Source organism: Cervus canadensis, chromosome 2 (genome assembly GCF_019320065.1).
Source record: "Cervus canadensis isolate Bull #8, Minnesota chromosome 2, ASM1932006v1, whole genome shotgun sequence".
Taxonomy (NCBI): domain Eukaryota; kingdom Metazoa; phylum Chordata; class Mammalia; order Artiodactyla; family Cervidae; genus Cervus; species Cervus canadensis.
This window is the reverse complement of record NC_057387.1, coordinates 77085373-77112058: the sequence shown is the minus strand read 5'-3', so window position 1 is coordinate 77112058 and position 26686 is coordinate 77085373. Positions and strand designations below refer to the sequence as shown.

The following is a 26686-nucleotide window of genomic DNA, read 5'->3' as shown; positions in this document are numbered from 1 at the left end:
AACAATCAATGAATGAGTCATGGACACTCCAATGCAGCCTGGCTCAGAGTATAAAAACTTCTGGGGCTGCAGAATAACCTGTGAGGTTTTCTCTTCTGTAAAAATGGTGATCATAACAGCATCTACTCAAAGGATTGTGCGGATTAAGTGTGATAATGTGTGTGACTCATTTCGCATAGCGCCTGGCAGGTAACAAGCCCTCCATGGAAGTTTGCTATTATTCCAGTTATTAGGGGTCTGCTTTCTGTGGCTTCTTCTTTAGGGTCATTAAAGATAGATGGCCCAGGGAGACTCCTTTTGGGGCCCTGGATTAAGTGGGGGAATATGGATACATCTCTAGGGAAGAGGGGCTCCAGTGCAGGAGCCTGACTGCTCCCCTGTTCTCAGCATCCCAGGGGACATGAAAGTGGAATTAATAAAGTGCCTTAGGTTTACTGCCAGTTCCTTTACATACAGCCTGATTTCCTGCAGATTGTCTACCAGATGAGACAGAAGGGATTGCAAATGCAAATGGAAAGTGGGATATTGCACGCTGGGGCCAACATAAATATATTTGTCGGGGAGGGCAGAACAAAGGCCTGAGGGCCTGATGTTGACAGAAACCATTTTACTGTTAATATATTACTTCATCCTAGTAAAAATGATAGTTCCCCCAGGCCTGCCAGAGAATGGGAGAGCTAGGATATCTATACCTACACATGCCAGGAACCTTAAGGGATAGGAGGGGCAACCTGCATGTGACTCTGATCCCTCCCCCGCAGTAACCCTCCTGCATGTTTGTGGGGGTTGCTTAGCAAATGGTTTCCACCTTGGAGGCAGAAGTCTGGGTCCCAGCTCAGCCAGGCCCCGGCTGCAGCCAAGAGCTCAACTGGGAGCCTCAGTTCTCTCTGATTACATTCAGAAAACAGTTGAACCCCCACAGAGTAGTTGTGATGAATAAACAACTGCTTATTCATTTGTGGATGAATAAGGTCCACAAAATTTAAAAGGAATGCTCAATTAAAAAGAGCCTCTGCGCTAAACTCACCTGCTCTCTGTGTCCACCTCCCACCACCACAGGAAGCGTGCGATTCCTGGCTCCAGCTCCAGCCTCCTCCTCCCTCCCTTCCCCGACTCTGTTTAGCTCACCTCCTCTCTGTAAATCTGTTTTATTTCATTAAGCCCACTGCAAAATGTGTAAAGGTTGCTGGGCTAAGAAAGCGGAAGGCCAGGGCAACCTCTAAGAAAATATTGGCCACTTGGGGTCCTTATACTTGTGCAGCCAACTGGAATATGCCAGCTACTCCTCTGCCTGCCCCTTTATTTTCCCCATTTCCTCCATCATAAATAAAAGCATGAGGCTTTGATGTCACGAGGGGAACATCCGTGAGTGGAAATTCTTAGACAGTAAGTTGAGCATCTCTTCAGTTTTAAGAACACTCAGGCCCCAGAAGTGGACGTGACGAAGCTCCCCAGTTTGCCACTCTGCACCTTTCATTTTCTTCCCCTGAAAGTTTCCACTGGAAATTCCCCAGCTTTGGTTTGAGCGCTTGGTTCTGTAATCTTGGAGACATTCAGCATACACCCCACAATTAAGACTTTGCAACTCCACACAGCCTTTCTTAAGAGAAAGTTAGAGTCAATTAGATCATTTGAAGATGGATTAGGCTGCCGTCTGCACAATATTAAGAAAAATCACGTTGGCAAATGACAGGGCCTCTTTGAAGAGCTCTAAAGGAAAGCCACTAATGAGCTCTACACGGGGTTTCCCCCCTGTTCCCGAAGGGTTAACACAATTTGTGGGAAAGGAAAAAAATCCCCTGTGGTATTAAAATGCTGTGTCAGAGATTTGTAAGCTCTCCTTTGTAGCTCTGCCCCTAGGCCTGGCTCCCTTCAGTTGAGATCAGGTTAATAAGAGCTCTGTCGCTGCCTGGCAGTTCCTAATGGGGTTACAGTATGGTGCCTGACCAGAGAAGAACAGTTATTGTTATTGGTATTAAAAGACTGAGGAATTTGATACAATAAGGTAAGGGACATTTGTTGTTCTTGCTTGCCCAGTATCCATTCATCCTTTCTGACAAGAGCAGCTTGCTTTTCCTTTGGGGAAAACTGTTTAATGTCCACTCTCAGTCTGGGTGGAGCTGGTCCAGTTCCCAAGCTGGAATGACCACATGCCCAAGCCAGCTAAGTTGGTGTATTGGAGAATTCAACCATGCACCAAGCCACAGGACTTGTCAGTTACATGAGCCCATAAACACCTCTTCCCTCTACCCTAACTTTTTTTGCTTTTAGCTTCTCCAGGTGGTTTTCTGTTATTTGCAGCTAAGAATTCTGAGTAATGCAAATATTAAAGGAGCTTGTACTATACTAGGCATTCTGAAAGGATAGCAAAGAAGCATGTATAAAGTTATGTTACTCTTAGGAACCACCAACTTCAAAGAGTCAAGTCTTAGGTATATCAACTAAAGGATTGAACACTATAGAGTATAATTAAATTACAGAAAATATGTTCTGTGGGAAGTCGAGAGGCAGAAATTGGTGTGGGTATGTGGGCTTCCTGGTAGAGGTTGAACTTGAGCTGGGTCCTAAAGGATAGAGAGGATTACGTGAGACCAAGAGAATGTGCTCTGCAGGAGGCCCTGGGAGAACTCAGAAGGAAGGTCCTTTGCGGGCAAGAAAAGAAAAGTGGATTCTAACATGTAGTCAGGGCAGATACCAGAGGACTTGGAATCACAGGATGGAAAGTCCGAACTTACCCAGATCTCTGTTGTAGGGAAAATCCACACTTGTTTGGGCTTCCAGTTTAGGCAGGTATATAGTATCCTATAAGCAATATATGCATTCCTGCAATAAAGTCGTAACTTCCTAATAGAGGTTAAGAATATCTGCTTCCAACAGTTAACTACAGTGCAATCTTAGGCAAGTTACTTTAACTTCTCTCAGCCTGTTTTCTCATCCTATCAAGACGCATCTTGATAGAAGCTTCCTCATAGAAATTTTTGGTAAGGATGAAATGAGATTATTGATGCTTTATTGCACACCTAGCACATAATACACACTCAGTAAATGATATCAATACCTTTGAATCATTTTCCCCATTTATCTTTCATGTGATTGCAATAGCCATGTATGTACAATTGCTTTCATTTTTTACCCACTTAACATTGTACCTTAAATATTTTCCAAATAGTGACTTGATCTCCCTATCTCTCATCACTAATGTATATGTTCTCCTGACTAAAATCAGTCATTTCTAAATAATGTTGCACTTCACATCCTTAACACGTGTGGCTCTTTGTAAAGGTTTAGGTCTCAATCTACTGATCCACTGTTTCTTTAAGCTCAGACAATGATTCTGTTTACACCTTTTCAGAAAGTGGTAAGTCACACCCAAGTTAGCAAAGACCTTTTATAAATTGTGGATTATGCTGGCTTGATGGACTGCCACCAGAAACTATGATTGTCATTATTTTTCCATCAGTGAATTCCCTCTGGTGTGATATTCCATGCCTCATCTTTAAGCATATTTTGTTTTGGGTCTGAGTGTCAGCTCAGTTTCTCTGTCCTTCTTGCTGACAGAGCAAGAGGAATATTGGCATCTTTTAGCTGGAAGTTATTACCCTGGTCTCTCTGAGTCTTGTTTCTTGGAGGCAGATGGACTCTGCGGCAGAACAGTTTGAGTCTGTCTGTCTGTTGCAAATCAAAGCCTTAACCCCTTATTTGGGTCCCAGTAAGAATTTCCTAAAGCACTTTGAAATCAGACCCCTCTGCTTACACCTGGAGTCACCAGTAAGCCCTGCCCACAGATCCCGGGGCTGACGGACACACAAAACTAAGGGCAAAGGTGAGCTTTGCATTTCTTCCCCAAGTCCTAAAATTCCTTTGAAATCTTTACAATCTGTACCCTCAGGGATCATGCAAATAGCTTGAGGAAATCCTAAAATTGTGTTTTCTCCAGATAAGCATTTAGGTCAAAGGAAAGACCTTTGCGTGCCTTCACAATGGACAGAATTTTGCCTGAGTTTAGAAAAGTCCAAGAATAAAAATGGCATTCAGCATGTATACAGTACATTGAGAAACAGTTCTCAAAGGATAAGCAACAAAGAACAATTCTCTAGAGCAGTGACTGCATCCTGGATGTCTCAGGCCCCACAGACACTTGGAATAAATAGTAAAATTCTAAGAACTATTTATGAAATTTCAAAAGTCCTATTGATAGCTGCATATTATTATTATCATTTTATTTTTCAACAGTACAGGATCACTAATACCAGAAATTTGTTTCAAATTGTATCAACTAAATGAAAAAAATTTGCATTCTTATTATGCTAATTAGAGGATTTAATTGACAGTGGTCTTTTAATATATTTACTGTATTTATATGTTATATTTTAACAAATTTGGTTAATTATTTTTTAAGTTTACAAAGATGCTTATTTTAGTAACAATAAGGGGAACAATTACTTTTACCTAATTAGCTGTTAGTTAATTGAGATTATTTAAAAAGCTGTGTGACTTTGGACAAACTGACTGACTACAAATAAGATCTTTTAGAAGGTGTGTGGTCCTGAACAAGTTACTTAAACTACCTGAGCCTCATTTTTCACCTTTATAAAAAAAAAGCAATAGACTCTCCCCATAGGGTTGCTATAAGGAATAGAAAACAATACAGGAAGAGTAGTACAGCCTGTAAGGGTTCGATATGTAAATATTTTCCCTGTAAAAACTGTAAATTTATATATTTGACAGATATTTAAAGCTTAAGTCTTAGGGGGAAGGTGGATGTAAAATTTAAGGATTCTTACAGTGGTGAAAAAGTTAGTAAACAGCCTTTTCACTCTGACTGGGGTTGGCTACTTAAATAAAACAATTAGCAACACCATGATGAGAATGCAACATCCACTAAAATTCATCTCCACGTGGTAGCTACCAGGCAGCATTCCTCTGAGCGCTTTCACACCTGGCATAACATACCTCTCTCCTTGTGTGTTGGTGGCTGACATTACCCCAGCTCCTGAAGGCAGAGGTGGAGCTGAATGCTGTGTCTGGGAAGAGAGAAGCTGACAGGCAAGTCCTCTGATCCTTGCCCAAGGGCCTGCTTTGAGTGGTGGCATCAATACTGCTTTTGTTCCGCCTTCAGCGGCTGGCCCACAGTTGAACCTAGGGAGGCTGGCTGGTACGGCTAACCTGATCCACTGAGGACAGAGAGCACCAGTCAGGACCAAAAGTGCATTCAGCCTCCAGGATCCGGCATGGTGGTTCTCCCGATAGAGGAACCAGGCTCAGGGAAGGCTGACTTGATTTTTGGCATTCAAATCCATTCCAGATTTCATGGATGTAAATTGGAGGTTTGAAATGTAATATCACTGTTGAAAAGGCCAGAACCATCAGCGCAGAACTGGTATACCCTTGTTACTTGTGAAACATAATAATTTCCTTGTACTCATGCAGGTGAATTGTCATTCACTCATTCATCAAATATTAATTGAGTTCCTAGTAAGTACCAGGCATTATGCTCAGTATTTGGGACATAGAGGTGAAAAAATGGTGTCCCTGCCCTTAGATTTGTGAACTGGTGGAGAAATTATCACCTGCTTAGACAAATACAGAGTAATGTTCTAGAGGTGGTAAGGGACCCCTGGAGAAGAGGAAATGGAGTCTGCCTAAGAGACGAAGAATAATAATAACTGCAATTTATCAAGCATTTGTCCTGTGTCCATCACTACACCAAACACCTGGTATATATTATTTTTTAAATTCTTTCAATGCACCTATAAAACTGATTATCTGATGGTCTGATCATCTTTCTACCTCTTTAGGGAAGGTCATGAAAAGGAGATGACCTCTGAGGGTCTTAAAAAATTGCTGACTGGACAAGGTGGGAGATTGTTCCAGGCACAGAAAACAAATTGGTCTGTCTGGAGACCTTCAGATACCTAGTATGTGTGAAGCAAAGGGAGTAAATGGGGAGTATTCTGGTGTAAGGATGTTGACTGTAGTGAAGTAAGAAATAAATGAGATAAGGCTTCAGATATGGATGGCTCTTAGTAGAACTAAGATGTGGAGGAAGGAGACTCAGAACTGTGGTGCTTTAGTCAGAATGAGGAATGACTGCCTTTGTTGGTTGGTTTAGAGATGGAGAGCCTACTCCTATAGGTAGGCTGTGAGAAGGGAAGAATGAGAGGGAAAAACTGAAAAACACAGAATGGGAAGAATGATGAGTGGAGACAGGTCTTCATCCTCCTCAGATTACAGGAAAGATAAGAAGAGACCTAAAGATGTAGGTAAGTTTGTAAGAATACGTCTGGGAGGGAGGACCCAGATAGGAGGAGGCAGAAGGAAAAGACATGATCTTGAGAGTTGTATGTGTCTGCTGCCTGCTCTGTCTCTGAGGTTAGAGAGAAGTCTTCTGAGGGGAATGAGAGGTAAAGGAGTATTTTAGGGCCTTGATGACAGGAGTGAGGGTTCAGCATCATTGTTACGAGCAATTATGAGATGCTAATGAGAGCCCTCTGGATCTTGAAGAAGGAATCTGTTCAAAGGAGGAAGAAGAGAGTGACTGGTGGGGAGATGGCTGATGGCATGTGAAAAACTGTTGAATGTATTGGGAATGGTTGACTGGAGTGGAGAAGAGATGCTGTAGAAAAGACTTGATAGGTGACTTCAGCATCTACTTTCAGACATTTAAATGAGGGAGTGGATTTATGCCAAGAAATGGTCATTACTCAGAGGCAGATTGTAGCTCCAACATAAAAACTGATAAGTAAGCAGTGTTCTCCAATGAGGGAATAATCTACCTTGTGAAAGGTTCTAATCATCTGTCAAGGATCTTATACAGGAAATTTGGTAAGCTTAATTAAACAGCTTCTTAAATCCTTTCAGTACTAAGATTTTATGGTTCTGTAACAAGTAAAATATTAAAATAGAGGGTAGCCAGTTTCAACATTCTTGCAGGTTGTCCTGCTTTTTGAGCATGAAAACCTTGATTGCGATGTTCAATAGGGTTTACGAAGTCCAGTCATTGTAGAAACAATCTTGGAATTTTTATTAACTCCAGTAGGATTTTTGTCAAGACTAGCAGAAGCCACGCTCTAGAGAAGACCCTTAGCTGGGGTGACTAAAGGAGGACCTGTTTTTATCTGATTTGAAGTCCTATTCTCAAAAGATGCTTTGTACATCTTCCATGTCAAGGAACTTTCTTTTCATTTGCACCTCCCGCCGCCCCCCACCCCCACCCGGCCCCCATCAGGATCAGCTGCTTTCTTTTTTGGAAACCATTAGTCTATTTCGGTGATTCTTAGTAGGGCTGATTTTGACCTTCAGAAGACACTGACATTGTCCGGAGGCAGTTTTGATCGTCCTGCCTGGAGAGGGGTGCCCGTGGCATCTGGTGGGTAGAGTGCAGGAATGCTGCTAAACCACCACAATTCATAGAACAGCCCCCACAATAAAGAATTATCCAGCTCAAAATGTCAGTGGTGCTGAGGCTGAGAAAACCTGGTCTATTTTTAAATCTTTCTTCTAAATCACTTGCTATCATCACATTCTGTAAACACCCTAGATGCCTGCTTTTATTTTATAGTGTAAGAATTGTTGCATGGCTGAATGCTCTGTCTCTCTGAACTGCACATTCCACCCATCACTTTCTTCATGTTGTAGCCATAAAAGGGACATTTTTAGCTCTCTTTGGCTGGAAAAGTCATTTCTTGGTGGGGACCCAAACAAGAAACAGATCTCTCCCTGAATAAAGGCAGTGATGCCATAACTTTCAGGGTTCGAGATTGGATATCTTCTCACTGCAGCAGCTCTGGGCCAAGGGTATGGATGGAGGACAAGCTACAGATACAACTTCATGGCACCATTTAACTTTAACTAAGGGCTCATATCCTTTTTAAAAGACTGGGTATTAGAGCTTAGCCATGAAGGACCCCTGCCGACTTTCTAAGCCCAGACAAGACCAGGACAGTAATACTGATGCAAATGTGACTTCAGCACAAGTACACACTAAGAATATAGTACTTGACTAGGTCACTCCTAATCTTCTTCTTATCAGATAGGCCCCATACAACTCATGCTACCTATACCTACACATCTGAATCCCAAATCACGCCACAGTTTTCAGGGTATTAGATGATAAGTTATCCCTTAAATAAGTTATCCCTGGAATCCCTAGATTCCAGGCCTTCTACCCCCCAAAGAATCCTAGGACAGGGTCCTTTCATGACCCTACAAGAGTAGCCTGAACCCAACAGAAATAAATCAGGGCTGATATTTTGGTTTTCACCCCTTACCTTTTACAGGCTGGATGGCCTTGGGGAAATCATTCAGATTCCTAGAACCTACATTTTTTTTTTTTTTTTTTTTTTTTTTAGAACCTACGTTTTCTCATCACTGAAATGAAGATATCTAGCTTTCCATTTCTGGAAGTCCATTCTGAGAAAATACTCTTTAATTTGGATGAGACTTTACATACAGAGTGATTTATTGCTTTATTGTTTAACATTAGACATAAGATAGATTCATTACAACACATCTACAGAATGAAACATGCCAATGAAAAAAATAATATGTGTGAGTTTTATTGACTAAGAAAATGCTTGTGCTCTAATGTCAGTAGAAACAAGACACAACATTCACATAAACACACATAGATCTCAACTATATAAAATATGTAAAGAAAAAAGTCTGGAAGGAAACCAAGCTATTACCAAAAGTTTATACTTAGTTTTTTGTTAGTACATATATAACATTTGATAGAATAATGCTAGGGTATGCAATTTTTTTTTTCTTTCTTTTTGAAAGCAGAGCATACAACACTTGAGTCTGAGTAACATTGATTTAGTTCTGGACAAAACTGGGGCTGGAGATAAAAATTTTGGAGTCACTGGCATTCCAGTAGAGATTTACCAATGGATAAAATAATCTAGGATGAGCCTGTTGTGTGAGAGGAGACAAAAGTTAAAGACTGAATCCTGAGAAATCACAGCATTTAGGGAGTGAGTGAGAAAGATGAGCCAGGGAAAAAGATAAGAAACTTTAATCAGTATACAATAATAATTTTTATGGGTTAAAATAGTGACATTGAGAAGAAAGATGGAATGATAGAGCTGAGAAGTATTTTAAAAGAGGTATATCCCAAATTGCATATAAGCGATAAGGGTATTGAAAAAGCCAAAGATCACTTGACGTTATCTAGTTTGGAAGATGAAAGAAGGCTGATACCAAAGCAGAGATGGGATCCTTTAAAACGGAAGCATATATTGTGGGAGAGAAGGAAGGAAAAGCTTAGTTTTGCATGGATTGTGTCTGAGATTTCCTTTTGAGAGAGAGCTTGCTGTGAGAAAGGCACTTAGCTGACAGCCTCCAGCTGCAGCACCTTGGGGATCAGCCATAGCAGGCAGCTCAGAACCAACCAGTGACTAATCTCCAAAGGGATAATAGAGCTGAGTCTTTCTGTCCCACATTGGGCCCCTCTGATGGGTAGTCAGTGCCCTCCGGTGCTCCACTGGGCTGGCCCAGACTCAGAGCTGCACCTCCACCTGGTTCTCTTCCTTCCCAGTCCTCCTTCCTTCCCCTTCTCTTTTCTCAGATTCCAGGACTATGTTTTACTCTTCCCCCACTTTTCATCCACAAACATCACCCCCTAATAAATCTCTTGTTCTTTTAACTCCATCTTAGCATTTGCTTCCTGAAGATTGGAACTGACCCAGGTGGTGGTTGTATATCCAAATGCAAATATGTTGAAAAGAAAACAGGATGAGCCTTAAAGACAACCAGGATTGAGAGAGAACTGAATTCCAAGGGCCTTCCCAACATCACAATCAGAGGAAGGAGTGGAGGACCAAGGTTTAAGCCCTAAGTGACACTCATCATTGGAAGGGGGTATAGGAGAAAGGAAATTGATTATGGGAGGAAGAAAGTTATTGGAGATTTAGAAGGAAAACCAGGTAAGCATAAGATCGTAGAAACCATGGAGGACAGAGAGAGCTTTTGGGGAACACGCGATAAACAGATCAAATTTTTCAAAGGAAAATCTGAGTAGGGTCTAAGATCTTGCATTTAGAAACTGAAATTATGGTTGACATTGAGAGATTACTTCAGGGAAAGAATGGTGCCTTATATACGGTAATCAACAATAAACACTGGGAATGCCTGATGGTCTAGTGGTTAGGATTCTGGGTTTTCACTGCCATGGCCTAGGTTCAATCCCTGGTGGAGGAACTGAGACCCCCCAAACTTTGTGGTGTGGTCAAAATAGAAAGACAGAAGGAAAGAAGGAAAGAAAAAAAGAAAGATGGAAGGAAGGAAGAAAGAGAAAGAAAGAAAAGCTGCTGGAGGTAATGATTTAAAATGTTTGTGAATGAAAGGAGAGAAATTGAGCTAAGAGAGAAGTAAGATGATCATTTCTGGAAGATATCTTTGAAGATGCTAAGGAGAAAAAACAACCATTGTGGGGTTAAAATCCTAGAGGTGGTGGGAAGAGAAAAGCTACTCAGGCCAGGTGGTTAGATGTCAACAGGGAGAGAGAAACCTCTTCTCTGCAACTTGGAGGGAAGAACGAGAACATGGTTGGAATGACACAGAGAAGGATGAGAATAATGGGTGAGAATGAGGAACGTCTTACTCATGTTTTCCAATAACTAAAATGACCAGGAAGGCCTTTGAAATTAAGAGGATGGGTTGGGAAACTATTTAATGATGAGGGGAAGGTCAGGAATAGCTAATGTGCAAACTCAATAATTTATCCCTTAAGAAATGTGGTAGGGTGAAGGAAATTGTTTTGTTTTGTTTTTTTCTTTCTGGCTGTGCCGCACTGTCTGTGGGATCTTAGTTCCCCAACTTGGGATTGAACCCAGGCTCTCGACAGTGAAAGCAGAGAGTCCTAACCACTGGAGTGCCAGGGAATTCCCAAAGGAAATTCTTGCCTTAAATACATGAAGTTGGGTGTCTGTAAAAATACTGAACCAAAGGACTGTGACTGTAACTGGCAAGAAAGGACAAATAAATACTGACATTTCTCTTATACTTTGAGTGTTCCCAGCTAGGAGGTAACCTGAGTATTCAGGGAAAGGATCTTAAACTGTGAGATCTACTACTGTAATTATCAACAGGCTTAGGAAAGGAGCTGCTGTGTAGATATACATTTGCTGTGTTTGGATGGCATTGTATTTATTCTTCATTACAATGGATGACAAAGATGATGAGAATAACAGAGAATCACCATGTTCTATGTGAGACCTGATAAGATCAAACAAGAAATGTTGGTCTCCTGAGTGGAAGCTCTATATCATCAGTCTGGATATGCATGGTATTTAAGCTTTACAGCTTTATCCTGGTCCCTGAACTCCTTTGGCTATAAACGAAACCTTTATTATTGACATTTCTGTTGTTGTTGTCGTGTCCTACTAGTCGTGTCCTACTCTTTGCAACCCCATGGCACCAGGCTTCCCTGTCCTTCACTATCTCCCAGAGTTTGCTCAAATTCAGGTCCATGGAGTTGGTGATGCTATCTAACCATCTCATCCTCTGCCACCCTCTTCTGTTGCCTTTACTCTTCCCCACCATAGGGTCTTTTTCTCTTCATATCAGGTGGCCAAAGTATTGGAGCTTCAGCATCAGTGCTTCCAATGAATATTCAGGATTGATTTCCTTTAGGATTGACTGGTTTGATCTCCTTGCAGTCCAAGGGACTCTCAAGAGTCTTCTCCAGCACCACAGTTTGAAAGCATCCATTCTTCAGCACTCAGCCTTCATTATGGTCTAACTCTTACATCCATACATGACTACTGGACTATAGCTTTGAGTATACTGACCTTTGTTGGTAAACTGATATCTTTGCTTTCTAATATGCTGTCGAGGTTTGTCATAGATTTCCTTCCAAGGAGCAAGCAGGGAAAAAGTCACTATTATTAAGTATGAAAGTACCTGCATGCGTGCTCAGTCACTCATTTGTGTCCGACTCTGCGACCCCATGGACTGTAGCCCACCAGGCTCCTCTGTCCTTGGATTTCCCAGGCAAGAATACTGAAGTGGTTTGCCATTTCCTTCTCCAGGGGATCCTCCTGGACCAGGGATCGAACATGAATCTCCTGCATTGGCAGGCAGATTCTTTACCACTGAGCCACCTGAGAGCCCAAAATTTTCCTAATTTTCCTATTGAAATAATTGTTTCAGTCATCTAACATCTGCAAACTTGTGATATCTTAGGACATGACCATACATTTAGAGCAGAGCCCAGAACAGTAGCTTGAAATCATCTGAATATCCCCATCTGCAGCAACTCTCATTAGTATGATGAGCCAGATGGCCTCTAAGAGCCAGTCCATGGAGAAGCCTTAACACTGTTCTTATGAAGAGAAAAGTACTAACTGCGATACAAAGAAATGAGCCAGGCATGTCAGTTTCTCCAAAGTTGCCAACTGGTGTGTCTGCAAGGATGACTTATGCTTGCTAATTACCCCCTAAAGCCCTGCAACAAGACAAAGCTCTTTATTCGTCTGACTTTGAAGCCGCGCTTGGAGACACCTTGAGAAGGTCAAGTGATAGGCCAGCTTTTGCCGTGTAGTGGGCTGTGCAGGTGCTGACTCTTGGCTTCCAAGCCTATTTCAGTCTCAGCCTGGCAGAGTTTACAGGAATGTCATGTGAAGAGATTTATAATACTTTCTGATTCCGCCCAGCTCCAAATCACTATATGAATAATATTGCTTATAGCATACAAGTCATTCTATGAGCCGTCTCAGCCAAAATCAACGGAATGAGCAAGCTTAAGGAAATACTTTCTTTTCCCTTTTAAAGAAATTGTTTTGCTGAAGTTTTACAAACCTCATAAAAATTAAGGGTTCATTTGAATCTAGGAAAAAGACTCGCTTTATCTAGGCTCCTTTGCCAAAAGTATTTAAATGAGCACATGGTGGATGTTAAAGCGCCAAAGAAATAGTATCCATTATGCATTCCCGACTTCCCTGACACTCCAGAGCCCTTAAAACACAGCATTTTCGTCCAGGTGTTAATGGGATGCTGCAGCAAGGAAGGCAACTTCAGGTAGGGTTGTATCATGCGGGCTCGTGGGCTGGGTACTCTGGAACCCACTTAGGGCTCCTGACTGCTGTCCCATTCAAAGCTGACAATGGCACCCATTGTTACAAGCAAGCGTCCATCACGAAAGAGCTGCCATTACGGAGTGGGGCCCAGGTTTCCATATTCCCAACATGGCCAGAGGTTTCATTCCTCGAGAATGTGTTTATTCAGCCTAGTAAAAACATTAAAAAGGGGAATAAATCTCTGCCGACCCCAAAATGCTTTTCACCACAGCTGTAAACCATAAAACATTTAGAAAGGTAAGCCGGACCAAAGATAATATAGTTCCCCCAAGCAGTATGGACCTGGAGGTGGCCCTTGCAAAGACAGCTGCAATGCACAAGACTCCCCTGCAAAATCATTAAGAGAGGGACAAGTTCTATAAGGTGTTAAATTATTAATAGTAGATTTTTTTCCTCTTTTTAGAGGGGGAGGGCAATAATAAAAACCATGTGCTCAGCAGCCTGCTTGGCTATATAAAATAGAGAGGCCTGTGACTTTAAGTGTTGTAAAAGGGGTTAATTGTCGATTTCTGAATGTGGCAAGTTTATTGATCTTGTTAACAGCAACGAAGCATGTGCCATTGGTTACCATGGAGGGAAAGAAAAACAGCCTTCCATCCTGTTATTCCATGGACACCCTTCCTGATCTTGGAGCCCAAGTTAAAGGACGTCATGGTAAATGCAGCATTAAAATTATTTATTTTGCACTTACCTGAATTTGTGCCCCATCCTTATGGTTCCAGTTCCTCCTTGCATACGTGCTCAGTCGCTAAGTTGTTCCGACTCTTTGATGCCCCATGGACTGTAGCCCACCAGGCTCCTCTGTCCATGGGATTTCCCAGACAAGAATACCGGAGTAGGTTGCTATTTCTTCTCCAGGGCATCATCCCAACCCAGAGACAAAACCTACATCTCCTGTATTGACAGGCAGATTTTTTACCACTGAGCCACCTAGCAAGTTCCCCAATTCCTCCTTACAACTACATTTTTATGGCCAATTTGCAAGTGCCTGCTGTGGATCAGTGCCTTTCACAGCAAATGTGTATTTATTTGTGTAACAAACCCATGCAGTGGAAGCGAATTAGATAGCCATTTTACAGATAAGGCAACTGAGGTTCAGAGAATCTAAGAAAGTTCTCTAGTGGTACGGAGTTTTTGAGCAGGTCCCAATCAAGTCTTTGTATTTCAAGTCCAGAGCTTTTCCACTAATTATGCAAACAATTGGTTGATCTGGTCACTGAGCAGACATTTATTGACTACCCACTGAGAGCCAGGAGCTGGTCTACATGCTGTGGATAGAAAAATGGATAAAGCTGACAGCATCTGTGCCACTGCAGATCTATATCTTAGAAACCATTATCCCAGCTTTCAAGACCCACCCTCTGTTCTAAACTACTTTTACATCCACAGTCATCATCTGTAATTTGATATTTTATTTTGCTATTGAGTATTGTTTTGTTGCTATTTCTTGTGTGTATGTGTATGTGTGTGTGTGTGTGTTCCCTTTGGCTCCCTCCAGCTAGACCATAAGTCCTCTGAGGGCAGCACTATTATCTCATGCTTCTCTTTTTCACACTCTATCCTGCACAACCCACTAGATAAAGAGCATCTGGCTGGTTCTCTGCTGCAGAAAAGCCTCATTGTTCTCATCTTAATATCATTTAGGGTTTGTTTCGGGCTCAACTATTGCACACTTTGCTAAATGTTATACCTACACCGTCTCATTAATGCTGTAACAGCTATATGTACCATTTTCATCTGAGGAAATTGTGGCTTATGGAGACTAAGAAAGTTGCTCACCTTTTCATTGTCACTAAGAAGCAGGGCTGGCATGCTGGTATTGGTCTGACTCAAAAGTCCAATTTCTTTCCATCATATACTAGGGCCTGCCTGAGCCATGAGAGAATCTTTGCCCACCTGAAATACAGAGAAAACATCTAAACATGCTTTTGTGTGATATGCAGAATTTAAAATAGGGTGAATTTAAAACTTGGGTCACCTTAAGGCTACCAGGCATTCATTCATCGAGATACAAAAATCATTTTTTCTTGGCTCCCTTCCCTAGTCTCTATTTTGTGATCCTCTTAAAATGTCATCTAAGTTCAGGTGCTCTAATGGAATGCAATGGAGTGGGTGACTGACACAACAGAAACTTATATCTCACAGTGTAAAGTTTGGAAGTCCAAGATCAGGGTGCTAGCACGATCGGGTTCTTGGTAAGGTCTCTCCTCCTGGTTACGTCTTTATGCCATGTGCTAAATCGCTTCAGTGGTGTCTGACTCTCTGTGATCCTATGGACTGTAGCCGCCAGGGCGCCTCTGTCCATGGGATTCTCCATGGACTGGAGTGGGTTGCCACTTCCTTCTCCAGGGTTTTGTCTTTATGAGACCTTTTTATTGCATGCACATAACTAGGAATATCCCCAGTCTCCTCTTCTGGTTATAAAAAGAGGGCACTAATCCCATCTGAGGGTCACACCTTCATGATCTAATCTAACTTTAATCCTCTCCCAAAAGCAGCACCTCCCACTAGAGGTTACAGTTTCAACATATGAATTTTGGGTAGACACAAACATGCAGCCCATAACAGCACCCTTTTTCAATACAGTAATTTGTGAAGAAATCTCTGTGTTCTTAGAGAAGTGACAAATCAGAGACTGGCCAAAGTCAGGAGGGAAATGGTAGGTTTATACCTGCTTGTGATAACTGACTCAATAAAAAGATTAATATTAGCATGACGGATCGGGGTCTGAACCACCATGGTACATTAGCAGTTGGCATCCATTCGGAGAAAAGATGGTGGGACAAAGCCAAAGCATGAACCAACCGCTGTGAGACAGAACCCAGCTGGAGCAACCAAGGGGTCCCAGACACGAGATGGAGGGTGACCCTTTCTTTCCAGTTTTGATGGCATAGTTTCCACCTTAAGTAATGTGGGCTTAATCTTCATTTACATTCTCTGATCTACACAGAAATGTATTTATTATTGTCTCGTGATAAGCAGTAATGATGTAAAGCAGGGCTCCCTGAAACTGCTTGCAGTTTCCAGGGTCTGGACATAAAGGCACAAAAATGACGTGAGGAGAGCCCTGCTGCATGACAGAATTTATTAAAATAAAAACAAAACCAAAAAAAAAACCTGAAAGAAAAGAATGCTAATCCTTTTGGAACTTTTTATCAATCAGTCTGTCAACAAGTAACTGATAATTTCTGAATGTGAAGATTTGGATAACAAATGAGTTACATGTATAACTGGGTTTTGTTTGGTTCCCGCATGTGGGTAATGACTCCATTGGTGGGGATGGTCAGACAACAGCAGGCTAGGATACTGCGTCTCCTGTGAATGCTTGTGTTTATTTAATGAAAGGCTACTGCTTTCACTGGGGCTTGCTGGAAGAGTGAGACCTTGCCAAGCTGCATTTTTGCCAGTTGTGGTTTTAAGATAACGATTTAAAATTTGTGCACCCAACTTAAAACCCATGGTCTTTTTCATATAGACACAATTCAATTCAGTCTCCTTAAAAGAACATGACAGTAATTATTGCTTCTCAATATTACTGGGCGTGAGACAATATAAGGAATGATTCAGAAGGGAATGATCTAGTATTATTTTGTGTGTCCCAAATATGAATAGCTCTTCTAACTTTGGAGGAGATAGGTCCCTTCCACCCAACTGTATGAGTCTTATGGGCATAGCCATCAGAATGCTAAACTCTCAAAGCACAGAGACTTGTCCAAGGATGAGCAGATGATATAAGTCAGACCAATCTTCATCCTTCCACAAAATTTTTCTAGTATGGAGCTGACAATAAAGCTCTCTTGTGTTTCTAGATGTGTTATTGCAGTATAAATCTGGATTTGCCTGTGGCTATAAAACCAGGAAGCTGAGATGAGAGACAGATAGGAGTACCTGATTCCCTGGATCCAGTCTTGCCTGAACCACTCCACCCCCGCTTTTCCCAGACATTGGCTAGTGAGCCAGTAAATATTCTTTTAGTGCTTAAACTATTTTAAACTACTATTTTTTTTTTTCAAGTCATGATTCTGTCATTTGCAACCAAGAGACCTGAGTGAAACAGGTCTGATTAGAAAGATCAGCCCCAGAGAAATGTGATCCTTATAACTTGGTAATTGGGAAAAGCATTCAGGCAAGCCTTACATTAAATGAAATAAGGAGGATGAAAATGCAAAAGACAGTACACTTCAGGACATTAAGGGCTAGTTTAAAATCTTTGAGGTGAAATACAGGCTGCAGAATATAAATTTTGTCAGAGAACCAATCTGTACAATGTTTTCTGTAGAACTGAGAGCAGAGCTTAAAAATGACATATCTAGTTTGTTCTGGATACAGGTTTTTAAGAACATTTTTAAACTATGTTTTAAAATATATTTCCATTGTGACTAAATACAACTGTTGGTGTTTTTCAGGAGGATTACTTTAAAAATGGAAAGACATTATTATATTGAAAATTTTGATACATTTCATCTTTGTTATACTGTTTTATTTCCCAAGTGAGTACTTACCATTTTAGCTGGCTTGATAATAGCTAAATAATCAAACCGGTTGGTTAAAAAGTGTGAGTATGGACAGGCTCTGTTGAGGGATATTAACCAGAGAGTAAACAGACTGGAATGTACACATCAAACTGACTTTTTTTTCTTTTTTGAAAATGTTAACAGTAAGTAGGGTACATTTCTGTCTCTATATCTAGACTTTCCATAAATGAGAAAAGAATATGTGAAAACCTGGCCACAACTTACAGTTTTTAGAGGGAAGAAAATATTTGATATTCACAATGGAACAAGGGAAATGTAACAACTCTTTTTGCGCATTGAAACGGAAGTGCCTATTGTGTTGTCTATCTCCAGATCAATTGCATTTATCCCACATTAGGTATGTCTCATGGGTCATTCAAAGAATATCCAGAAGGTCATATGACAGGCCTTTGTAGAGAAACAGAACCATGTTCATAAGTATCTATTCAAAAGAGCAAAGGATCTCAGGAGTCACATTTGGGTGAACTTTAGCTGATTCATTGAAATGTAATTATGTCAAATATCTCCTGAACCCTAAGCTGCCTTAGTATAAAAACTCTCTGATACTCTGTTTAGTCAGTACATAAGTACTTCCAATTGTTAAATGTACATAGAGCAACAATTAAAGATGAGCAAATAAACAAGTTGGGATATGATGTCATCAGAGTGCAAGGAAATGACCCAAGAGCTCGATGTTCTAGAATTAAGTGTTTTCTAAGAGGAAATCAGTTCCTCCTCCATATGGCCATTGTTACAAACTAAAATCTGGATTTTGTTTGCACTTGACTACACAGAGTAAGAAAGAAAAAATATGTTTTTCTGTTGTGAAGCAAATGGCTGGGGTGGTTATCCTCAGTGAAAATCAATGTGAAGTTTTATTCTGAGGCTAAGAATATGGTAAGGGAGTGGGAGAAGGGATACTGTTTAGCTCACAAACATTATTAAAGTTTCCCTATTTCCCCTGGGGAGCATCCTTTTTTTTCTGATTGCATGGCTTAATTCTATGCACGGACTCTAATATCAACTTCTCACCCTGATATGGGCCTATTATAACAATGGCCATTTTATGTATTAATTCAAGCAATCTTCAGAGCAACAGTGTTAGTCTTATACATTTGTTCTCATCCCCGTTGGAGACTCAGTAAAGTTAAATGCTTGTCCAAAGAGCCTGGAGGTGGTTAGAGACACCTAGGACTTGGATACCAATCTGTCTGGGTCTGAAGCTCATCAGTTCAGTTTCATTTCAGTCACTCAGTCCTGTCTGACTCTTTGTGACTCCATGGGCTGCAGCATGCCAAGCCTCCCTGTCCATCACCAACTCCCAGAGTTTACTCAGGCTCATGTTCATCAAGTCGGTGATGCCTCCAACCATCTCATTCTCTGTCGTCCCCATCTTGTCTCGCCTTCAATCTTTCCCAGCATCAGGGTCTTTTCCAAAGAGTCAGTTCGCAACAGGTGGCCAAAGTATTGGAGTTTCAGCTTTAGCATCAGTCTTTACAATGAATATTCAGGACTGATCTCCTTTAGGATGGACTGGTTGGATCTCCTTGCAGTCCAAGGGACTCTCAAGAGTCATCTCCAACACCACAGTTCAAAAGCATCAATTCTTCGGCACTCAGCTTTCTTTATGGTCCAACTCTCACATCCATACATGACTACTGGAAAAACCATAGCTTTGACTAGATGGACCTTTGTTGGCAAAGTAATATCTCTGCTTTTTAATATGCTGTCTAGGTTGGTAATACCTTTTCTTCCAAGGAGCAAGCATCTTTTAATTTCATGGGTGCAGTCACCATCTGCAGTGATTTTGGAGCCCCAAAAGATAAAGTCAGTCACTGTTTCCATTGTTTCCCCATCGATTTCCCATGAAGTGATGGGACCAGATGCCGTGATCTTAGTTTTCTGAATGTTAAGCTTTAAGCCAACTTTTTCACTCTCCTCTTTCACTTTCATCAAGAGGCCCTTTAGTTCTTCTTCACTTTCTGCCATAAGGGTGGTATCATCTGCATATCTGAGGTTATTGATATTTCTCCCAGCAATCTTGATTCCAGCTTGTGCTTCTTCCAGCCCAGCGTTTCTCATGATGTACTCTGCATATAAGTTAAATAAGCAGGGTGACAATATACAGCCTTGATGTACTTCTTTCCCTATTTGGAACCAGCCTGTTGTCCATGTCCAGTTCTAACTGTTGCTTCTTGATCTGCATACAGGTTTCTCAGGATGCAGGTCAGATGGTCTGGTATTCCCATCTCTTTTAGAATTTTCCACAGTTTATTGTGATCCATACATTCAAAGGCTCTGGCATAGTCAACAAAGCAGAAATAGATGTTTTTCTGGAACTCTCTTGCTTTTTCGATGATCCAGCGGATGTTGGCAATTTGATCTCTGGTCCCTTTGCCTTTTCTAAATCCAGCCTGAACATCTGGAAGTTCACCGTTCACAAACTATTGAAGCCTGGCTTGGAGAATTTTGAGCATTACACTACTAGCGTGTGAGATGAGTGCAATTATGCAGTAGTTTCAACATTTTTGGGCATTGCCTTTCTTTTGGATTGGAATGAAAACTGACCTTTTCCAGTCCTGTGGCCACAGCTAAGTTTTCCAAATTAGTTGGCATACTGAGTGCAGCACTTTCACAGCATCATCTTTTAGGATTTTAAATAGCTCAACTAGAATTCCATCACCTCCACTAGCTTTGTTCAAAGTGATGCTTCCTAAGGCCCACTTGACTTCACATTCCAGGATGTCTGGCTCTAGGTGAGTGATCATACCATTGTGATTATCTGGGTCGTGAAGATCTTTTTTGTGTAGTTCTTCTGTGTATTCTTGCCACCTTTTCTTAATATTTTCTGCTTCTGTTAGGTCCATACCATTTCTGTCCTTTATTGAGCCTATCTTTGCAAGAAATGTTCCCTTGGTATCTCTAATTTTCTTGAAGAGATCTCTAGTCTTTCCCATTCTGTTGTTTTCCTCTATTTCTTTGCATTGATCACTGAGGACATTGATCACTGAAGCCCATGTCTTACCACTAAACCCATTGCAATACACAGTTCTCTCCCAAAACATGTGGTATTGCCGCTTCTGACCCAAAAATGCTTAAAAAATTAATGACCTGTGGGTGCTTCCTCCACACCCCAGGCAGGTGCACTTTAGCATAGTGATATAAGTTCGTGGGAGCTTCCCAGGTGGCTCAGTAGTAAAGAACCTGTCTGCCAATGCAGGAGACCCAGGTTCAATCCCCTGGAGAAGGAAATGACAACCCACTCCAGTATTCTAGTCTGGGAAATCCCATGGACAGAGGATCCTGGTGGGCTCCAGTTCATGGGATCACTGAAAAGTCTGACATGTCTTAGCCACTAAACAAGTTTGCAAAGGGTCTCACTGATGTACAAAATACAGATTGGGTCCAGCCAACCAAACAAAACTAGAGGCGTGCTGTTTTACCCTTTGCATCAGCACCCCTAGATAGCTGAACACAGACCAAAATACTAGCCTTATAGACTGTGAGAAGATAAGTAAACTCCTTTTAATGTGTTAAAATTCAGCACATTTTAAGCACATTTTATAGATGAGGTTGCTGCTGGGGAGGAAAAGAAAATCACAGACTTATCCCTTTGTGTCCTAGGATCTCAAAAAGCATTCTCTCAGTCTACTGGTCCCCAGTCTTTGATCATCCAGGGCACATGTCCCATTCTGGGCTGGTGGGGCTCTGGAAAAACTCTTTCAGATTCTGTCCTCCCACACATGCCTACCTGGTATTCTTCCTTCTCATCTCAACCACTGACCACTGTAATATTCTCCCCTCTCCTCTTCACCAGTCCCCTGTCCTTCTCTCCCTTCCTCTGCGTCTCTTTTCTTTTGCTCAACCTATTCCCATCATAAGATGTACCACCAAGCCATGCCTTTTCTCCTCAAAACTTAGTTTCTTGAGGTCTGGGGTCATTCACTCCCATATCTCAACAGCAAATAATATCTCCTGAAAGAGTCTAATGAGCTGGATGAATGAGTCAATGGAGGAATGGGGCCTTGGATCATTTAGTTCCTTCAAGACTCATTGAAGTCATTTAATTTAGTAAGCCTGTAATCATTTTGATATCATATTTTCTCCCCTTTCAAATTACTTATCCACACTTTTGAGTATGACTCTAGAAAGGGTGAAGGAGTTGCCCATGCTTTTAATGTTGAAATTTAATTCTCCCTTCCCTCCTTCCTCTGCTCTCTCCCTTCTTTCCTTCTAAATATCCTTTAGACAAGCAAAGAAAAAAAGAAAGGAAAAACTTCACTGAGCCTTTATAAACCAATGGTATCTGGTCATGTGACTTCTAAGAAGTGAACTGTTAGAATGACTCCATGTTTTATAATGGCAAGAACACTAGGCTAGACATCAGGAGGCCTGGCTCTAACCCTGGTCTTCCCTTGCATCGTGCCCTGAATTCTGGGCAAGTCACTTGGCCTCTCTCTGCCTGGTTTTGTCATCAGTAAATGGGGAAGGTGGGGCTAGTGAGTGATTTTCAGTCTGTTCCTGGGAGCACTCAAGTGTTCATGGTGCTGTCTTAGGATCTGCCCCAAGAAGGGTACTGGGAGATGGAAATGGTTGTAAGAATGGGCTGACTTATCCCTCCCCCATCTCTACTTCAATCAGAATATATGTTCTTGGTAGTCCAGTGGTTAAGAATCCACCTGCCAATGCAGGGGACATGGGTTCAATCCCTGGTTGGGGAAGTTCCGCATACCACTCAATGTGGCCCCTCCAAAAAGAATAAATCTTCTTGTTAAACTGTTTTTTAAACTCTATCACATTTTTGAGCTTCTGCTTGGTAATCTATTCCAAAAGAGTTTGAAAACTACTGGAGTAGATTATCTTTAAAGTGCCTTTTGGTATATCTGATTTCAATATATAAATTATCTGCTGTGATCTTCATTCACAGAAAGAATGGAGGCTTTCTTTTCCTTGTGTGGCTGTTGCTCTAAGAATGAATTTTTTATCACAAAAATAATCTCCTTTTCATCCGCTTTCTACCTGGCTCAATACAGCACAAAATACACAAGCCAGACCGTTATCCCCTGTGAATATCTTCTGTGTAGACACATCTGTCAATGGTGGAGCTATGAAAGACATGTATGTTTTCACAGTTGCCACCTGGGGCCAACTGTTTTGGTAAGAATGACCACGTAGGACAGCTCTGTGCTCTTGAGCTGTCCTCTGTTTGCCAGGAAGTCACAAGCCATCATCAAAGCAGAGCCCAGGTTGCTGATCCACTTTGAAAGAGACATCTTTATGGTCCTGCTGACATGTCCTCTACTATATTAATAATGCATTTTGAGAGGGTGTGTTTGGTTTGTTTTCTGGACAAGTTGGATGAGTCTCTCTCTGTTTCAGCCACGGCCCTTTTTAGGGTTTGTTTTTCCTACTGTCCCAGGACAGACACCTTAATGGGTTGCTGAAAATGTCCAGGCTGTTTCTGGCTCTGGAGGTAGCTGGGCTCCAACAATGGAAGGCATTTAGCAGAGCCTCATGTTTTAGAACAGGAAAGACTCCAGAGGGCATGTCATCTGGTGTTTTTCAAGATGCTTTTAAATTTTTTAAGCAGCATACTTTCCCCACCCCCAAATAAGGCTGATGCAAAACTTCAGTTTATAAAACAGATAATAGAAGCGGATGGAAGTAGGGAAATTCTACCAAACTTCATGTCCCTTGCTATCTGCCCTCCCCCACATTCAGCAACACCTACTTACAGGAAAACCTTTGACTTCCAGAAACAGTTATAACCTCACTGATACAGTCTTGTCCTGAACCCCTTTTTCGTTTGTCAAGAAAATGAGACACAGTGAGTTTTAGTGGCTGGTTGAAGACCCCACAGCTGTAGATGCAGGGTCAAATTGCAAAGCTTCTGATTCTAGTTCAGTCTCCCCACCTCAGTTCCTACCACTGCCTCAACTTAATTATATGCCACCTCACCTTTAACATTGAATAAAGTAGGAAAAAAGAGTTGTGGACCAGGCAGTGTGCTTGATACTTATACATCTGTCTTTAATTCTCATAGCAAATTTATGTGCTGGGCATTATTATTATTCCCATTTTACAGATATGGGACATGGACCAAAAGAGGTTAAGTGATTTGTCCAATGAAACTCAGCCAGAAGTGATGAACTTGGATGGAAAACTAGTCCCATCCAATTTCAAAAGCTGCTCTTTCTCCTACACCACAGGATAAAAAATACAGACTAGGGCTTCGTGGGGGATAAAGTCCTTTCTTAAAGTGTCAACTTTAGGTAATAAAGCTGGACTCTGATTTCATGAGGTACTTTGTAGCTCTTCTTAAATATTACTACTGTCCAGCTGCCCCTCTCCAAAGTTTGTATATCTATTGTAAGTACCTTGGAGAGTATTTCCCCAAACCTTAGCCAATTACACACCCCTTCTCTAGGAACTTTGCCTATCGCTCCTCCACCTCACACCATCCAGAAATTGGGACTTCCAGAAGCCATCATTTTAATGTTTGATTCAAGTCAGGTCTTAAGTGGACCAAACTAGGAATGAGGATCAGGAGAGAGTCGGCACAGAAGATCAAGAGGCTTACTCACCGTATATATTGAACATTGAAAAGAGAACCAGAGATAGACATAGAGAGACAGCCTGTGATGGCTTGCTACTAGGTGTTATTCCTGTCCTTCAGTTCAGTGAGACACCTTTTTCACCATGTAATACAGTCTGTCTTTTCTTTCTTAAGCTGTGGTTTCTATTACACAAAACAAACAGTCCTGTATCATCAAATTCAGGGTTCTGAAGATTCTTCACGTGGGTCAGACTACCTTCCAATTGCAGTCATGCTTATTGTGCATACAAGCCACCCTGTGCTGACATTAGTAGAGGCCTCAACAGTCCTCAACAGAAATACTCAGCAGTATTTCATTCCTGTTTGTCTATACAGAGACATGTCCGTGTGCAAAACCCCTTTTCACACAGATAAGGTACAATATCCAGAGAAAGTTGATCCTGCTCTGGTCCTGTTGACTTTCTTCGAGGTCTCCCTCCTATCCAGAATTTGTAAAATATGTATGTTCAAAGTCAGTAAGCTAAGAATACAAAGCTAAATTAAATAGAGTAAATTGCTTTCTATTTTACAAACAGATTAATTTGAGAAGCAAAATCTAAGTTATTATAGTGTTCAAATGAAAATACCCTAACTTTCCATGAACATTAGAATAATTAAATTATGGTATGATATAGTCATAGCATGTTGGATAGCAACAAAAAGAAAAATACTTCTTAGCAGCAAAAAGCAACAAGTTACAGCTATAGGCATCAACAAGGGTGATTTCCACAGATATGTTTCAAGAAAGTCAAGTAAAAAGAAATATAAATTATTTAATTAAGTTGCTCTGAAGTTCAAAAAGATGAAAAACTAACATAAGGTGATAGAAGTCAGAACAATGGCTACTTCTGTGGGGAATGACTAAGAGAGCTATACGGGATGTTTCTGGGTTCTGAAATGTTCTATATCTTGGAGGAAGAAATGGAAACCCATTCCAGAATTCTTGCCTGGAAAATCCCATGGACGGAAAAGCCTGGTGGGCTATACAGTCCATGGGGTCACAAAGAGTCGGGTGCAAATGAGCGACTAAGCATACAATGTTCTATATATTTAGATGGTAGTTATGTGGGTGTGTTTGCTTTGTAAAAATTCACTAAGCTCTATATTTATGATTTGTTCAGGTTTTCTGTATGTATATTATACTTCAGCTTCAAATGCTTATCCCACAAAAGTCTAAATTACTGGAAATTAAGCACAAAACTTCTGTTAGGTCTTGGTCTCACATTATATAAAATAGAAATTAGACTCAACATTCTTAAACCTGGAAGAGATCTAAGAAAGAGTATCTTAGTTCAATCATGAATACTTTACAAAAAGGGACTAGGGCCAAAGAAGTGAAGTGATATGCTATAAATTTTACAGCTTATGATTGGCAGAGCCAAATTTAAGGCTTACATCCTTTGGCTATGTTAGCAAAGATATTCCAAATAAACCTCTTAAAGAATAATATGCTAAAATCAATTCACTCTGAAGTGTACTTTTTGTATTCTCAGCAAAGGGTTTGTAAGATAAGTAAATACTGTGAACAATGCTATCAGTGTTTGCATAGAAACAATGTGATAGCATTCCTAAAGATAAACTCCCTCTGCAAGCCCCTCATGACGTAACCATCTGGTTTAGTTTCTGAGAATTTTGGCAAAATTACATCTTACTCGAAACCTCATCCCTGGGCTCATATTTGAAATAAAGTCTTGATGATGATTATGATGATGACATCAAGGATGATGACAATGTCAACAGTAATGATGAGAATATTGGCTTACACTTGGGTGGTGTATTCATTTCCTAATGTGCTCACTTATTTTCCTAATTGTTGCTACAACAAATGTCCACAAAATTGATGACTTAACCTTGCAGTTCTGGAGGTCAGAAGTCCGAAGTCTCACTGGGCTGAAAAATCAAGGTTTCTTCTAGAGGCTATAAAGGAGAATCTATTTCTTTGCCTTTTCCAGCTTTTAGAGGCTGTCTGCCTTCCTTGGTTTCTGGTCCCATGCATCTCCAAACCTTGCAATAAGCAGTAGTATCTTTCTTACATTGCATTACCCTAACACTAACCTCTCTGCCTCCTGCTTATACATTTAAAGGATGCTTATGATTACATTGGACCCACCCAGATAATCCAGGATAGTTTCTTTCTTCTAAGGTCAGCTGAGCACTGATCTTATTTCCATCTGCAACCTTAATTCCCCCTTGCCCTGTAACCTAATATATTCAAAGGTCCTGGGGATTAGAATATGAATATCTATGGGAGCTGTTATTCTGTCTACCACACAGTAAGGTCGCTCAGTCGTGTCCAACTCTTTGTGACCGCATGGACTGTAGCCTACCACGCTCCTCTCCATGGGATTTTCCAGGTAAGAGTACCAGAGTGGGTTGCTATTTCCTTCTCCAGAGGATCTGCCCAACCCAGGGATTGAACTGGGGTCTCCCGCATTGTAGATAGACGCTTTACCGTCCGAGCCACCAGGGAAGTCCAGGTAGAATTGTATTTGTGGATT

At 41.1% G+C, this 26686-nt stretch overlaps 1 protein-coding gene and 1 long non-coding RNA gene across 4 annotated transcripts in view; both read left to right on the top strand.

Annotated features, from left to right (window-relative positions):
• Window positions 1–26686, top strand: part of ROR1 (receptor tyrosine kinase like orphan receptor 1) — a 455574-nt gene that overhangs the window by 341384 nt on the left and 87504 nt on the right. The gene's annotated exons all lie outside the window — the stretch shown is intronic.
• LOC122436880 overlaps window positions 20476–26686 on the top strand; it is a 31522-nt gene continuing 25311 nt past the window's right edge. Inside the window, exon 1 of the long non-coding RNA XR_006268145.1 lies at window positions 20476–26506. This is a non-coding gene — a long non-coding RNA (uncharacterized LOC122436880). The remainder of the gene's footprint in view (window positions 26507–26686) is intronic.